This window comes from Sceloporus undulatus, chromosome 3 (genome assembly GCF_019175285.1).
Source record: "Sceloporus undulatus isolate JIND9_A2432 ecotype Alabama chromosome 3, SceUnd_v1.1, whole genome shotgun sequence".
NCBI lineage: Eukaryota > Metazoa > Chordata > Lepidosauria > Squamata > Phrynosomatidae > Sceloporus > Sceloporus undulatus.
The window spans coordinates 41,190,240-41,207,958 of NC_056524.1; the positions used below are offsets into that span (position 1 = coordinate 41,190,240).

The 17,719-nt window shown below is 38.4% G+C and overlaps 1 protein-coding gene across 6 annotated transcripts in view; it reads left to right on the forward strand.

Annotated features, from left to right (window-relative positions):
- The window catches only part of ZBTB20 (zinc finger and BTB domain containing 20), a 642,360-nt gene that overhangs the window by 250,050 nt on the left and 374,591 nt on the right, over positions 1 to 17,719 (forward strand). For 5 of the 6 annotated variants that reach the window (XM_042458100.1, XM_042458099.1, XM_042458096.1 and 2 more), the window contains one exon: positions 14,836 to 14,920. The exons of the other annotated variant lie outside the window; for it this stretch is intronic. The gene's annotated coding sequence lies outside the window, so the exon portion shown is untranslated. The remainder of the gene's footprint in view (positions 1 to 14,835; positions 14,921 to 17,719) is intronic. 6 annotated transcript variants of the gene reach the window in all.

The following is a 17,719-nucleotide window of genomic DNA, read 5'->3' on the forward strand; positions in this document are numbered from 1 at the left end:
TCTATGCAGTCAAAGTCTTTAATATGGTCTGTAAAGCACATATTTAGTGCTGACTGCTGTTTTAAATTTATGTTTCATTGTTACTGGTAAATGTTTACCCCAATATGAAATATTTTCAAATAATGCTAAATACATTAATAATGATAAGAGATTGCAGCTATGTAGAATTATTTCCTAGGGTTTCCAGGAAAAATCTCTGAAGTACATTTGGTTAAACTAGAAATGCATTTGCATCACAGTTCTATAAACCAAAAATTTCTCAGACACTTTACTGTTTATATTAAGGCTTTTGAGTCAACCTGTGACCTGGAAGTCATTTCTTGTTGGACCTCAGATTAATTTTTCCCCTTCTTTCAAGAAATAATACCTAAAAGTTCAGTAACATTTCATATAATATCTTGAAGTTCAGCAATAGTAGTGTAAGTGTTTTTGTTTCATTCAAATCGCAAGTAAGTGAGACTGAGCTTAGGAGTTGGTATAACTGGTGGAACTCCATAGAAATCAACACTGACTCCTTAGTTTAAAAAAGCGTCATTAAATCACTGTTACTTTTCAATTCATTTCTAAAATCTTTCATTTTAGATGAGAAGCCCATGTGCAGAATCTAAGAGGCTTACTCTCTTACATAGAAATAAGGCTGCTAAGCTACTAAAAATCTTAGCAGCTTAATATAAATGTTCAAATAAAAAATTAGTAATTTTAACTGTATAACCTTCAAGAAAAATAATGAATAATGAAAGCCTAAGCAAAAACCATAGGGAAATGCAGTTGGATCATTTTGGAAAATAGAATAGGTGCAAATTCCTTGTACATAGAGAGAAGAGTTGGGATGGGTAGCAGTTAATTAGATTTTGGGGATAAACCCAAAGGTTAATTGGGAATTAATTAATTATGAGGAAGTCTGGCCATAAAGTGATTTGTAAAACTTTTACTTATAGCTTCTAGGACATGGATATGAAATGATATTGCATGTACATATATATACACATATTAGTAATGAATCTTAGGACTGAAGCAGACCGGCATGAAGGAACTAGAAGTCCTATAGTTTTTTGTGGGTTTTTCGGGCTATGTGGCCATGTTCTAGAAGAGTTTCTGCTTGCTGGCCTCTTCAGAGAATTAACTCTTCTAGAACATGGCCACATAGCCCAAAAAACCCACAAAAAACTATGGATGCCAGCCATGAAAGCCTTCAACTTCACAACTAGATGTCCCTCGAAATCAGACTGGGACCATGGTGACCAGACAGCCTGCTCCCAAAGCGGGCTGCCACCAGAGTCCTGAACAGGCCACTGGCAGAAGTATATTTAAACTGGTCCTAGAAAGTCTGACTCCTGCCACCTCAGCATGGCTTCAGAGCAGCTTCCAGCCCCTTTGGGAGAGTATGTCATCTGAACGCCATGTCTCCGAAGCTGCCAAAAGCCATTCCTTTTGTCCCTTCTTTTCACGCCACAGTTTTAGAAGCCCAATGAAGATAGACTTGAGCGCGTTACACCGCCCGTTTGGGGCGGCTTGTAGGCACTCCTTTCCCCGGTGTATCGGGGCCTCAGCTGCCACAACGGCAGCCTCCGAGGCCCTGATCCGCGGCTTTCCAGGCTGCGAGGAAGCAGCAAAAGGCCGCTTCCCTGCTGCCTGGAAAGGGGTGTCCTTGGGGCTTGAAGCCCCAAGGACACCCCTTTCCAGGCAGTGGGGACGAGGAGAAAAGGCCCCTTTCTCCTCTGCGTCGCTGGGCGCAGCCATGTAAAGGCTGCGCCCAGCAACGCATACCTGGAAGGAGCTCCAAAATGGAGCTCCTTCCGGGGTCGCAGAAAGGGTGCTCTATGTGCCCTCACGCGGCACCACTACATCACAACCGCGCTGCCCCGTTTAGAGGCGGCACGGTCATGACGTAATGGCGGCAGCCATGTGGAATGGCCGTTGCCATTTTGTGCGTGCTCTGCGCGTCCCAGGGTTGGGGGCATCCGAAAAGGACTCCCCTTTGTAACCCTAGCACATGCAGAGCGCGCCCTTTTAGGCCCGTCTGTAACGGGCCTTACTTTCCAAGTAAATACAGCACAAACCATATATTTGCATAACTGGTACCTGCAGTTTCACTCCCTCCCCCAAAAAAGGTCTCTCTTGGGACCTGAAGGTCCTCCAGTATGATTCTGTAGTCAACATCCATGTAAAATATAGGTTTGCTGTTGTCTACAATTTTCACTATCCATGAGAAGTCTGGGAACATATCCCCATGGCTACAGGGATTATACTATATGCAAATTATTTCCATGATTCTATTTAGTGAATGCTCTTACTTGTGATATAGCATCAGACTCAAGCACAAAAACTATATCCCACATCTGATTTATGTTTTCCAAGACTGAAGTAAAAGACAAGGGACTAAATCCAGTTCTTTGTCCACTAACTAATTTCATTCCAAAATAATTTAACACTCACTGAAATCCCATGGGGTGTACATTAGCTGGGACTGATGATGGGACATAGGCTGGGGTAGGCAACTGTCAATAAATAGAAGGCCACAGTGGTCATTGAAGGGCACCATGTCTCACCACACCACCTGCAAAAAAATTCAGTTGTTTTGCACCAGACATTCTGTAGGAGTTGTCAAAAACAATTTTGCCATGCTTTGGGGCTTGTGATCCATTTTTGATCCTGAAGAGGCTTTTCTTTTACAGCAGGAAGTGATCCAGAAATCAACTTTCTGTTCACTTCTTGTTAGAAAAAAAAGGCTTCTCAGCCTAAAATGGCACACAGTGGTCCCAAAACATGGCAAAAAGGCCTCGAAACTCCCTTAAGCTCATTTGAAAGCAACAATTCTTTCAGATATCTTATTTTCAATGTTTATGGGGGACCTAAAGAGCCGCTATATTGGCACATACTTCTCTCACACCCTTATATAGACCAGTATATTATCTGAAGTTGGCATGTTCTCCTAATGCAACGCCAGAAGCATATTTTACTATAGATCAAGTTAGCAGCCCTGGATCCCATAGACACAACAGATCAGTTAGAACACATAAATGAAAATACCCATCAACTTAAAAGGACATGCATACAATTTAAAGGGACAAGGTATATACATATTAAAATAATCTACATTTAAAATTCACAATTTAGTAGCTCCATAGCCTCTTCCAACCTCCCAATTTTTATTTTAATTGGCATTATTTTCAGGTGAGAATCAGGAATATCTCCAGCTTGCAAAGAAGGCCTCCCTCACCACCTTGAGTATCCCAATACCCTTTCCCCTCCAAATTGATTTCCAAAAATTACACAACTTCACTTCTAGTTGCCATTTTGGAGAGGGAGAAAAGGGGAAAAGAAGCTATATAGGCATGATCCTAGAGTAGGGAGTGCAGCTTATGAGGAGTCAGGGCCTATTACTTGGATTGTCCTCTTCTCCATCACTGCACTATCAATCACAGCTGATGTTTGGGAAGGAATCCAAAAGGGAGAGGGAACAAGCAGAAGATGACACCAGGCACCTACTCCAGTTGTAATAGTGAATATACAAAAACATATTTGAAAAATATATTCATATGATTTTAAATACATTTTAGTGTATTCATTGCACATTATTAATAGTGTGAGCCACTGCAAAGAAGTCAACCAAAAATGGAAAAGAAATTCAACATATATATCATGGACAAGGTGGCATGCTGTCCAAATATTGTTGAAGGGAAGTTCCCACTAGCCACATCCTACAGACCCAAAGACATAAGACTAAGGAAGTTCCAGCCCAGCATGATATGGAGAGCCACATGCTTTCCCTCTCTGATAGAAATGAATAGGGAAGAAAACAAGTGCATTTGAAGGTTGTTGAACACAGTTCCCATAATGTAGTTCCTAAAGAAATCAAACATCTGATTATACAGTCAAATCATTGGCAAATTTCTGTTGTAATGAATGGATAAGATAGATGATAAGCACATAAATTCACTCTCTTTGTCTTGTAGTGGATATTGCTTGATCTTTACTCATACTTTCTATATGGTTTTGAGTATTGTCGTGGTGATAGTTGTTAACAGTTCTAATGCACAATGATAACATCACATTTTAAACTTCCTTTAAAAAGCGAAACAAAAACAGGTGCCGGGCAACATACATTCATCTGCAAAGATATGACACCATAAATTTTCCCCTAATAATCCTGTTTACTGGAGAGAGAGGGGGGATTGAGAAGTGGCTGGCTGGCTGGCTGGCTTAATTATTCTGAGTGATGCACTCAGATTTGCAGAGCTGGATACCACACATTAACTCCCTCCCACCCCAGCATGTGTACTTACCAGTCCAACAGCGAGCATATATGTATGTGTATTTGTCTATAAACTGATTTTGGAAAATCTTCATTAGAATTGAGAAGAGTGAACTCTGTGGAGCTTTTCTTTTTTAAAAAAGGTACAAAAGATAGTAAGAAAAAAAAGCTTCAGTAGATAGATCAGAATCTGTAGGATGTACAGTAGCATGTATTTTCTCTGGTTTTATGCACTGACTTCATTAGTCTTTATTAATATCAGTGCAGAGGATTTTGTTTCTGTTTCCAAATAATCCTCAGTATCTTCTCCTTTCAATATGTTTTAGAATGTGAGATTTTATTTAATTTTGCTGGTTCCACAAGAGTGGCTATAATTGCTTTGTTGTTGTTTACAATGAAGACTTGGAGGCATGTGATGCCTTCACTTGCCTTTTAATATATCATGAAATTGATCTGATGCATTATTTTCTGCTTGTGCTTAATAGTATTGATATTTAGAAGATTGCTGAGGTATTATCTGGAGCAATTTAATGTCTTGCAATTTTGAGAGCCAAACTACACATAACATGGAATCTCATAGCTTTCCCCCACAGTTTTTCCCCCCTAATCAAAACAATTATGGAAGGCTGATTAGGACTACAGAAGCAGTAGATAAGAGCTGTTTCACATTTTCCCTCTGCCATTCCTCACTTAACACCTGTTTTATTCCCAGCAATAGAAAAGGGTACAAAGTGTTCGGTTATTTGCCCCCATGTATGATAGTGTGACTTGGACGTCTCTCATTCACAGGGTCACCATAACTCAAAGTTGACTTGATGGCAGCTGACAACAACAACAACAACAAATGAGAAATCCACCAGGAGAGGAGTTGTTTTTAGTTATGGAACCCCAGGATGGGAAAGGATTTAGCAGCCCTTCATTTTGCTCTGTTGTTGAACATTTCATAAATGCCTTTCTTTTCAAACAAATTAAGAAAAGAAAAACAGAACTCAATGTTATGTACAATTTGGCCCTATATATTGGAGTTCGTTTTTCTGTTTGTTAATCTCCTTCAACCCACACACATTTTTAGATGATTAAATATAACCAGTGGGGAGAAATGCTTTTATTTTACAAGTTTTGCAAATTTCTAAGCATTAGTTGTTTTTCTTAGGAAATTGTACAATCAGTATTTTTCACTGTGTGCATGGTATTGTTTTGACACTTTCATGTGGTCTTTATGGAACAGCCCAGAGTTGCTGTTGTTTGGCCCTTTTGATTGTCTCAGGTATCTATAGCACCTTCAAGAGCCCCTGAAAAGGGCCAAAGTTAGTTTACAGCATTTTGTAATCAGTACTGCTGGAATATTTATTTTATTGATTTATTTTACAGCATTTATACACAATGGATTGCAATGGCTCAAGTGGTTAAGATGCTAACTTTGTTGACTGCAAGATTGGCAGGTTGGCAGTTCGCGGTCTGGATGCTGGGGTGATGGGGTGAGCTCTCATCACAAGTCCCAGCTTCTGCCAACCTAGCAGTTTGAAAGCATGCAAATGCAAATAGAAAAATAGGTACTACTTCGGTGGGAAGGTAAACAGCAAAAGAGTTCTTCCAACATTAGGAAGAACTTCCTAACAGCAAGAGCTGTTTAACAGTGGAATACACTACTTAGGAGTGTGGTAGTCTTCTTCTTTGGAATTTTTTTAAAACAGAGGCTGTTTCAGTACATCAGAATAAAAAGCAAAACAGTGAAATAAGCATCATTTGTGCTTTGTACATTTGAATAGCAAAGAAATTACTGCTTTTAATTCTACCTACAGTGGCCTCTTGCTATTCACTGGGGTTTGGTTCCAGAACCCCCTGTGGGTACCAAAATCTGTGGATGCTCAAGTCCCATTAAGTCCAGTGGCATAGTAAAATGGCATCCCTTTTATATAATGTCAAAAGCAAAGTTTTCTACTTGGAATTTATACTTAGTTTGAATATTTTCAAGCTGTGGATGCTTGAATCCTTGGATAAAGAATCTATCAATGCAGAGGCCCAATTGTATTGCCTTGGAGGGGCGCCGCCACAATAAACACAACACCAAAGTTGGAGGAATGGCCACAACTTTATTAACTCAACATTAAAACAGTGTAGGGTTGGCCCAAAGCATGAGGTCATGATCTGTAAAATCAAACAACACCCTGGTTGATCGATGACTGCAATTTCGGGATGACCTATGGGCTAGGGAATGCAATCTCGCAGCTATGTGAAGTTCTGATTGCCTCTTATCCCTTAAGCCCCTAGTCACCGGGTAACATAATAACGTAATGGCCCCCGCAGTGGCCATAATGTATGCCCTCAATATACCCGGGTCCAAAGGACTCCCTCTCCAGTGCTCCATAGCCCTGGAAACCCCTCTCAGCAGATCATGGCCTATGCTGCTGCCCCTCAGTTGTGACAAAAAACACACCAACCCGAGGGAGGGAGGGTGGGGAGCCAAGCAAAAATGGCCCCGAATGCCAGGCAACAAGTCCTTATATAGGCCACTGCAAAGAGGGAGGGGCCGGGAACACACTCCTCCCCTCCAGGGCAGCCGACCAATCAGCTCTCTGGAGGACCGGAAACCAGGACCATAGAGAGGTCCTCCGAGCCTCCTAGAGCGGCCAAAACAGGAAGTTCCTCCCGGCCCCTCAGCCCGCCAATCAGATGATTTTTTGGCCCCAGCAAAGCATGCTGGGCTTTCTGACACCCCCAGCAAAGCATGCTGGGGCGTACCAGGCCCAGCAGGGTCTCCTCGGTCGGCGCAACCTCCCGGCGGCAACGCAGCTCGTCAGGGGAGTCCGCCGGCTTTTCTTTATCATCTCCTTAACATCATTAGACATATCCTGAATTCTTTGTGGTATTGTTCAGTTTTCTTCTCATGTTTTTCTCCAAACATACACAGAATGGCATCTTTTACACAAGGAGAAAATAAATTCTCAGCTATAGTATGATTCTTACTACATCTAGCAACACGATAACTAATACGATAGGAAGCTTCAAGGACATTTTCATTATCTTTGTTAACTTACTACAGAAACGACGTCATATTGTGATGTTTTGCTAGCCGGTGGAAAAAGCTACATCCTTTGTGCAGACAACATGTTTTGTTTGTAAATGACATGAGAGTAAAGGAGGTTTCATGGCAGCATTGGATAATACTTCCCTACACATCACACACTGGGGCTTTGGACAGTTCTCATCTCCTTTATACAAAAATCCATACTTCATGTATTCATCATAGTATTTTCTCTTCACTTGTCCAAAGAACTGAAGAATGTGCCTTCTCACTCTTTTCCACTACTAAAGTGTTGGATGCATCCTGAGAAATTCTTGGTGTTTGGTCAATATTCATATTATCTTTCAGGTTATTTACTGCACTGGCTTTTAACCACTGATCCATATCTGATACTACAGTTTAAAGAAAAAGAATTTAAAACTTAAAATGATAACCGAGAGAAGAGCTGTAGAGAAGACCTGAGAATTCACTCTCTGATGAGCACCCACTGCTCATTTATTTGTTCATGAGAGAGCAGGGAGGGAGAGGATCACCTACGCTGCTGGCTAAGTCTCAGTAGGTCCAACTCTGTGGTGCTGAGTTTGCCTCCACTCCCCAGAATTTGCCACAACATTTGAAGCTTTGGGAGAAGGGGACAGAGAGCAGATGAAAACAGCATAGTGGACCGTTCTTTTCCCCCCTGTGCCTCTGTCTATGAAACCTGGAATTCCAGTCCCCACAGTTTCTCTCTCTTTTGGTACCACAATGTGCTGTGAAATAATGTTTAGTCTGTATATTATTAAGCCTGCTGGATTCCCTTCATGTATACTGTTGTCAATCAGGTATCACCCATCCTGTATTTGTGCATCTGATTTTTCCTCACTAAATTAGGAACCTTGGATTTATCCCTGTCATTTTGTTAGCTTTGGCCGAATTCTTCAGTCAGTTGAGGTCATCTTGAATCCTGATTCTGTATTCTGAGTTATTAACTACTCCTCCCAAATTGGTGTCATCTGCAGATTTAATGAGCATGTCCTCTTTTCCTTCCTCCATGTCCTTCAGAATACTGTTGACCACTTCTGGGCCAGGACAAAGTCAAGTGGCACCTCCCTTTTTGCTTTTCCTCAGAATAATGAGGAAACACTAGTAACTATTCTTTGGTTTTAGTCCATAAACCAGCTACAAATACATCTAACAGTAGCATTGTCCAGCCCTCATTTTATCAGCTTGCCTGCAAGAATATCATGGAGGACCTTGTTGAAATTAGGACCTTCTAGATCCACAGCATTCTCAGCATGTACAGTTGCAAAATTTTGAGCATAATTTTGCTTGTGTGGGAGATTAGTGCCATGGTCTTATATTTGCTGCAGTCTTCTGTGTCTTCTTTTTTGTGGATGGGGGTGTATATTGATCATTTCCAATCTGTTGGCCAGTGTTTTATTTTCCATATCTGTTGACATATTTTAGTTAGCTCTAGAGTTGACTCTGTCAATGTAGATTGCAGCAGTTAGATTGGAATATCATCTGTTTGTGGTGAATTGTTTCTTATTGTTCCTTATTGTAGCTTACATCTTTTTAGAATCTGGGGTTCATCTTCATATGGCTCTTCGTTACATATGTCCTTCATTTTGTCATCTCTTTTATATAACTCTTCTGTGTACTGCATCCAATGTCTTTTTATTCCTTCTTGTTGCTGAATTATGAATTATGTTATTTTTATTGTCATAGCATGTCCCAGTCCTTGGTTTGAAATATCCTTTGATTATAGAATAGGTCTCTCATTCTTCTCTGTCTATTGTTTTCTGTCTCTTTGCATTGATCATTGTAGTAGTTTATAAAGAAATAAAATAGTAAAAGAGTTCTCATATCTGGAATTGAACATTGATAGGAACGGGGACTTCAGCGAGAAAATCAGAAGATTAATAATGGGGAGAGGTGCTGTGAAAGAACTAGAAAAGATCTTTAAATGCAAATGATCACAAAAGTTAGAATTATACAAGCCATTGTATTTCCTATTACTATGTATGGAAGTGGGAGCTGGACAGTTAAGAAAGAAAATAGAAAGAAAATCAATTCATTTGAGATGTGATGCTGGAGAAGAGTGCTGAGGGTCCCATGGACAGCCAAAAGGACAAACAAATGGGTCCTAGAGCAGATCAAGGCAGAAATCTCCTTGGAAGCCAAGATGACAAAACTGTCGTACTTCGGACACATCATGAGACGGCATGATGCACTGGAAAAAAAATAATGCTAAGAAAGGTAGAGGGAAGTAGAAAGAGAGAGGAAGGCTGCTTTTCATTACAGTCAAAATTGTGTGTTGGGGAAGACCCCTGCTGTGTATAAGCTGTATGTCATCTTTTGCCCCCTCTCACTCATTTTTTCTTCCTTGCTTTTTTCTTCCTCCTCCTCTCCCCACTTTCCTTTCTACATTATTTTGATAGCAAATTAGATAATTCATGTTAAAAATTAATTTAAAATCATCTCAAAAAGATGAGATGTTGAGTAACACAAATGTTTGACAACTTAAAGAAGAGACTGATATACAGTAGTTTAACACTGCTGTGAATGGTGAGAGACTACCTAATTCTTACAACTGATTGCATTTACTGTTGTTTCTTATATAGAGGCAATTATGGGCTAGGTGTGTATGCCCCAAGAAGTGGCTTGGTCCCAAACCATAGGATTAGATTAGGTAAACAGCTGTAAACTGGGAGGTTTAGAAAAAGAGCAGAAATTGCTTGTCTAGTGGCTCTTGGAGAACACTAATTTTTTAAAAAGAAAAAAAGTGTTGTCACTTTAAGAGAAACATTTTTAGCATATTGCTTTTCTAAAGTACTCTAATATAAACACTGCACTGGAACATTTCATTAGCATTTGGAGAACAATAAAGAAACAGTGAGTTTAATAGGGTAATATGTTTTAGTGGCCTTAGTAGAACCCTACTTAACACAGTGGGATTTTCTACAGCACACAGAGGTAGGAAACTGTTCTGTATATATTTACTGTGTGGGACTTCCTCCTTCTGGGCTGCATGTGGTTTAGAGCAAAGAGAAACAACTTTCCTCCTGCAGTTTGCCAATGAAAGACTCATTTTTAAAATACAGTGTTCTGAGAGTGAGATCTAAATTTGTCCCTGTGAGGGTCAGGTCCAAGTGCCATTACAGGATTTTGTAAAGAATGCTTCCTTTTATCAAATGTAGAGGTAAGAATAGTTAGTTTAAAATATTGTATCAAATTTAATATGGAAAGCCATTAAGATAGCCTGGCAGTATTTAAATATCTAAAGCTCTAGTTCCAGAAGCTGAATGCCATCTAATATTGGGAACTGTTTGTATATGGGGGTTTCTTTATTCCTCACTCTTACATTTCATAGAGATTGGACTGGCATCACTGTAAACAAATTACTTATTCAGGTCCAGTAGATTTCGTTTTAACTTACTACATATTAAAAAAATAAATAAAATTTTCAGCATTGTGAGATAAAGTAGAAAAATGGAATTATTTAAATATTTTGTGACTTCTGTAATGTGCTACTGAAATGCAATGCACATTCAGAAGATATACGTAAAGGAAGATGCAGACTGAAATGCTTGAACTGACTGTGATCATTATGGGAAATAATGAGAGATGGGAGTAAAGGAGTAAATAGAAATGGTGGGGATGGTGATGTTTACTAAGGGCATCAGCCATGAACTCTAACCACCAGATTCCAGCTACACTGTCTTGCTTGATGTTCTTTTCTTCTGTGATTCATTTTCCTTCTTGTAAAATGGAGATTTGGTTGCCAGTCCAAGCAACTTCTGAGCTATTAGAAATGTGGATGTACTTTTATGAAACTTTGGCAGATTTTTTATTTTTGTCCCACAAGAAACAGCTTGAGTTTTTAAAGCTACTAAATTTCAAAAAGCAATGTTGTTGCTGTTATTTTGCCATTATTGTGCAGAATGTAGGGTTTGACCATAGTTCAAAACAGTTTATCAATATTTTAGTCATGTTTACTATATTAGACATTTTATCTTACATTAGTTTTTTTGCTGTTGTTGTCAAACCAGGGAGATTGAAGATATACTGGATTCCCCCCCCCCCAGCATTTAGACTAATTTTTCCTTTAAATCAGTGGTTCTCAAACTTTGGTCCTCCAGATGTTTTGCATGTCAGCTCCCAGAATTCCTGAGTGCTAGCCAAGCTGCATGGGACTTCTGGGAGCTGTAGTCCAAAATACCTGGACGATCAAAGTTTGGGAATCACTGCTTTAAATGGCTCCTCCCTAGATTTTAAAACCACCATTGCCTGAACCCCATTTTTTACCATGAAAAATCAAAGCCATTAAATATACTTACCTAATTTTTCATGTAAAGAACTGCAATGTCGCATGGAAGACTGTAGCTGCAAGAGACAGGCCCAATGTTTTATTGCATGTGATCAAGTCATAAGGCATTTTTGAAATAAATCTCTGGATTTGGCCACAATCATTATTATGGTATGTTTTAAAATTAGCCTTTGAAAAGATAACATCAAAACAAAAAAAATGCACTTCTGTCTGTAATCTCTGTTTTACTTTGCTGAAAGAGAAGCTTTGACTATCCTACTGTTTGGGGCATTGTGGAAATAATTATCTGTTTCGTCCTTGCTCAATGCCTCTTTCCTAGATACTGGTGGAGATGCATCTGAGTGTAACCTGGTATGGTTCAGCACCTGCAGGAAAGGGATAGACATTTCCTAAGGGCAGCGAGTGCTCCCATATGATCCAGGGGAGCTGATATACTGGAATGTTTCATTTGCATTTTTTTCTCTCAATGATGATTTTCTTAGTATAAAGGAAAGTTGAGGGAATCTTAATTTCAATGACGTTACAAAGGAAGAAAATGCTGTATAACATGTTAACCACATCCTTAGGTGATAGATGTTGTATAAGAACTATCTCAGTGGATCAAGCCAGTAGACCCTCTAGACCAGATTTCTGCCTCTGAGCAGCCTGCTTACAGCATTAAACTCTACAATTTCCCTGATGTTTTAATAAAATATAGTTTCCTTCCTTGTTATATTTTAGTTTCTCTAGTTTTTAGACTTGGTTATGAAAGTCATCCATTTGAATAGCAAACCAATTTCCAGTAGTGAAAATGAAGTTCTTCCTTTATTATATTAATAGTGATTTCCAGATAGATTTTTCCCCTTTTGTTTAAGACAATTAATGTTCAACTTGACAGACAATGTTTTTCTATATTATTATATTAGTATCTAGGCCATAATTTTCTACCTACTTCCTTTGTTGGAACAGTGTGAAAGTCTTTGCTAAGACCCATATGATTTATCTCCAGTGCATTCCTTTGTCCACCCAGTTTTTCAGAAATATGAAACTGATCGCACTGAAACATTTATTTGTGCACCCAGGTTTTTTTTCCACCGAGCTATGAAACTGATTCCATTGAAACATTTATTTGTGTTACAGCAGAACAAAAGTAACAGTGATGCTGTGGTTTTATGGTGAGATCTGTTTATCGACTGACGTTGTTGTTGTTGTAGATGATGGTGGTGATGGTGGATATTGCTGTTATTCCTCGAAGATCATTTGAGGCACAAGAGGCTATCATTTTTTGAGGTTGTAAAGATCATGGCATAATGAATCTTAGAAATCAGAGCACAATATAGGCTGGCATGACAGGAAGAGTACAAGCAAAGCTTGCAAGATGTATTGAAGACTCTCAGAATGCCAGCTTCAGATCTACTGTACAAAGAATTTATATCTTTAGCAAAATAATTATTTGGGCAAGGCCTCTCAAAAGCTGCATGCTGTCAACTGTTCCTGTTCTTTGGGAACATAAACAGGATCTAGGGACAGCTTGTGCAAGAAAACAGTTGGAATACTGGAATAATATAGTTTTTCTGCAGCCAGCTAGATTATCGTCATCACCCTGTGCATGAGGAAAGTGTCAAGAGGTATTGTGAAAAATGCTAAGTCCCACTTCGTCAATAACTAAGAGTAGTTTAGCATTTTTCCACAATCCCACTCCAGGTGTTGTAGGTATCCATTAAATTTAATGTTTCTTCCTGTACTGCTATGTCTGAGTTTACTAATCAGCTTCTTAGATGCTAATGCTGACATTGATGTATATAAAAAGAAGATGAATAAATAACAGTAATCTCTCATACCTTCATATTATCTATTGTATCTTGAATTTTGAACCAGCTTCTTCACCAAAATATTGCTTGCTTCCTTACAACTCAAGGGCTATTTTTAATTCCTTGGTTGGAAAGTTAAAAAAATACTTCATAACTGGAAAGATGAGGTACTTGACCGAGGAAAGTGAAATTCTGTGTTTTGGAGAAATTTGTAGTCTATACTTACCTTAATTAAAACTGATAAATTTAATTCCATGAGGAGATTATCTGCATTTGTATGTGTGCCTTTATCTTCGTTATGGTCATGAATTAAAATCATAGTGGACCATGGAATTCTAATAAGGCATTTATATGGGTGAGTTTTGTTAAAATTATTTAAAATAGCTCAAAATGAGTAGCATTTTTAAAAATAAAGCACTATGTCATAGAAAAAGTCTGAAACTAAATTTGGATAATTTTTTATTTAAAAAATTAATATTTCCTGAGAACCATTGAAGCTGCTCTTTCTTTCTCTCTTCGGACATAGAGCTCTGACTAGTAATGTGATTAAATCTTTAGAGTCAAATTCTTGAAATAGTTTGTGACTGAATGTATGTAACCTTTTCTTGGCTGCTGACACAGACCTGAGATGAATGTGGGCACTTTTCTAGATATAAATAATAATTTCTTTGATGTAATTAATCTACATTTTTAGACCTCAGATAATTAATTGTAATGTACAAAGGCTCTAATTAAACATTGTAGTCCCAGGGGGTTGGACTGGATGGCTCTTATGGTCTCTTCCAACTATGATTTTAAGAGATTTTGCCAGAAAAATAGTAAAAAACAGTTTTGAACAAAATTGTAATCTGCCTCATGTGTTGTTGTTTTTTATTTCTTAACAACAATTTGAAAGTCAGACATTCTGTAAACTTAATTTAAAAAGTATATAAAAGGGGATATAGGTGAAATCCTCATCAGCACTGGAGATAGAAGCCAGTCTGTAGAACCTTGAAGATTTCTTGTGTGTTGCTTGATACTATTTAAAAGTGCAGATTCTCTTTCATTACATCTTTGTCCTAAACTGTTCCTCATTTTGTATGTGCAATTTTTTTGCTCATTCCTTCCACAATCATAGGTAATTTCATCTGTCTTTTTTAATTGTTATGCCTAATTCTTTTAATAAGTTAGATTGTTGATATAAGGATACACCCCCATCCTTTTCACCATGCTGTTTGGAATCCTTTAATGCAGAGCTGTATTTTTCTATTCTGAATTGTCTTCTTTATTTCCTTTCTTCATTACAAACTATTCTGGAAAGAGCTTTCCTAACTAAAAAAAAAAGTATGTGTGGGGGAAGCTATGCTTGACTGATAATGCATTGCTTTGGATGGTGAAACATTATGAAAGTTTAATTTTTAATTAAATCTGAAATAGCAATTATAACTGAAAGAGATTTTAACCTGTTTCTTTTCAGAGTGCCTGAAGTTACATTTTAGATGCTGAAATCACTGCACCTTAAAAACAAAAAAACAAAAAAGATCAAGCAGTACTTCATTCCTGTAAGTAAAAGCTTTTGGAGTACCTTTTGTCACTCATCCTTTAACATACATGTGTTAGCATGGTTACTATAGACCCAGGTGGAAAAGGTCAGGCTGCCCTTGAACAGGAGTTACAGATACTTCTTGCAATTTCAAATTGTGCTACATTTTTGGAATGCTTTATTTCAGACCCCAAATTGTTAATCTTTTGTTCTCGCTGTTTCAAATTTCATTAGGAACATTGTAGAACTTTGTCTCTATAGGCATATATTTTCTACCATCCTGGCTGCATTTTGGCATAATAAAAGTATCAAAATGCCATCAGATAGTATCCTTGCTCCTTTATTATGTCAAAAAGAATATTTGTCCCTTCATGAAATGAAAACAGAAAGGAAGAAAGAGCCTCTTGGGATACCACAACAAGAGTCAGATGCCTTGCAATAACAGAATATTCGTAATTCTTTGTGTGTGTTGTGGGTGCTTGCAGGCATTGGTACCCATCTTGTTGTGGCACAAAGCAGTCAAAATATTTTATCTTCTTCCTTTCAATAAGACAAAAAGGTATTTCTAAAATTGGTTGTGGCAGACCTTAAGCATGTAAATACTTAGTTTTTTGTTAGAATCCTATAGTTCGACAGCTGAGTGGTAGTGGTTCAGGAGAGTGAGGAACACTTACAGCAAAGGAATGGTTTCAATTACAGAATGGAGCAGATGACCCAAGCACACAAAATTCCATATCTGATTTGACCTGCTCTTTTTTTATTACAATACCCTTATTGCTTCATGCAGGAAGGGGAATTTTTTTGTTACTGCTGTTAGTAAATAGTTGGAAACTCTTCAAGAGCAACTGCATATCAACCAGAGATACATCAGTAAAGTCTGATCCACTTATTGTCTATCACTTTTGTAAACTCATTGCATTTCATAACTATTTGTTGTCTCTTATTTGGGAAGATACATTCAAGTGTATCTGATAGAGCTGTCACGGTGCTGTTTTATTACTGCTGTTAGTAAATAGTTGGAGATGCTTGAAGAGCAACTGCAGATCAGCCAGAGATACATCAGTAGAGTCTGATCTACTTTTTGTCTATCACTGTTGTAAACACATTGCACTTCACAGCTGTTTGTTGTCTCTTATTTGGGAAGATACATTTAGGTGTACCTGGTAGAACTGTCACAGTGCTGTTTGGTTTCTTCTAATAGGAAAATGCAGTAATATCTTTTTGCCTCCTTATGACAGATGTGCTAAATAGTGAGGATTTATGTATTTGTTGCTTTGTCCTCTGTTTTGTAATACAGGTATGGCCTTCATCTTGTTGTCTTCCCAAATTGTTGTTGTTGTTAGCTGCCTTTGAGTTGGCCTCAACATATGACAACCCTATTAATGAGACGTATCCAAGCCTCCCTGTCCTCCACTGTGGTACTTAGGTTGTGTAGGTTCAGGCCTGTGGTCTCCCTGATTGACTCTATCCTTCTGGCATGCGGTCTTCCTATTTCTTTTTTACTGCCCTCTGCCCTTCCCAGCACCATTGTCTTTTCTAATGAGTTATGGCTTCTCATGATATAACTGAAGTGTGACAGCCTCAATTTAGTCATCTTGGCTTCCAGGGAGAGTTAAGGTTTGATTTGTGTTAGGGCCCAATTGTTTGTCTTTTTGGCCATCCATGGATCCTAGGCATTCTTCTCCAGGCCCACACCCCAAATAAATTAATTCTTTTCCTACACGCTTTCTTCACTGTCCAGTTGTTACCTCTGTACATGGTAATGGGGAATACAATGGTGTGGGCAATTTAGACTTTAGTGCTCAGTTGTATATCTTTGCTCTTTAGGATCTCGTCTGGTTCTTTCATGGCTGCCCTTCCCTTTCCTAGTCTTCTTCCTAATTCTTGACTGCAGTCTCCGTTCTGAACAATGTTTGATCCAAAATATGGGGAATCTTTAACTATTTTGATTTCCTTGTTATCTAGGTTAAATTTATGTAATTCCTCTGTGGCAATTATTATTTTTTAATTCTTTATGTTTAACATTAGGCCTGCCTTTGCACTTTCTTCCCTCGGCTTCCCAAGAACCATCTCTTTTTGAGTCAAATGCTTGGCTTCCCCTTTTTCTTCCTTCTCATTGCTCTGTTTTCTTTCCTTGTACATACTAGCATTCCCTATGGTAGTGTTTTAACTTCACCTCTATGTACTGTTTATATCTTATCTTTGGGTTTTCATTCTCATGACATCATTTGCTTTCTCAACCTTCCTCACATTCCAATGCATGTCTTCAGGCAATCCAGTGACTCAAAACAATGGCTTGATATTTTTCATTTCTTTCCATTTCTATTTTCCATAGTATCTCTTGGCTCTGCATAGCCTCCTTTTAAGATTTTCTTGTCTCCATAGTCATCAACTAATGGCCACTTCAATTTGGTTCTGATTTTTCAATTAGCGTGTTTGTTTCAAAACACATATTGTTAAAGCAGGATAAACAAAACACACACATCCTGAAATGTTCATCCCCATGCTGCAAACGTTCATTATATTATCTATGGGCATGGACCTATATAGGAATATAAAAAGCTGTCCTATACTGAATCAGATCATTGGTTTCTCTAGGACTATATTTTCTGATTGGCACTGGCTCTCCAATCCTAAATGGATATATTAAGGCTGGTACCTGGGGCATTTTGTATGCAAAGCATGCACTCTGTCATTCAGCTGTGGCCCTTCCCTATGTTTGGAAATGTAGCGTGGGAATCATATCTTGTTTTTAACACTACATGATTAGAGCTGAAAATTACAAGAAATGAATCACACATCTAATGGAATCCATCTT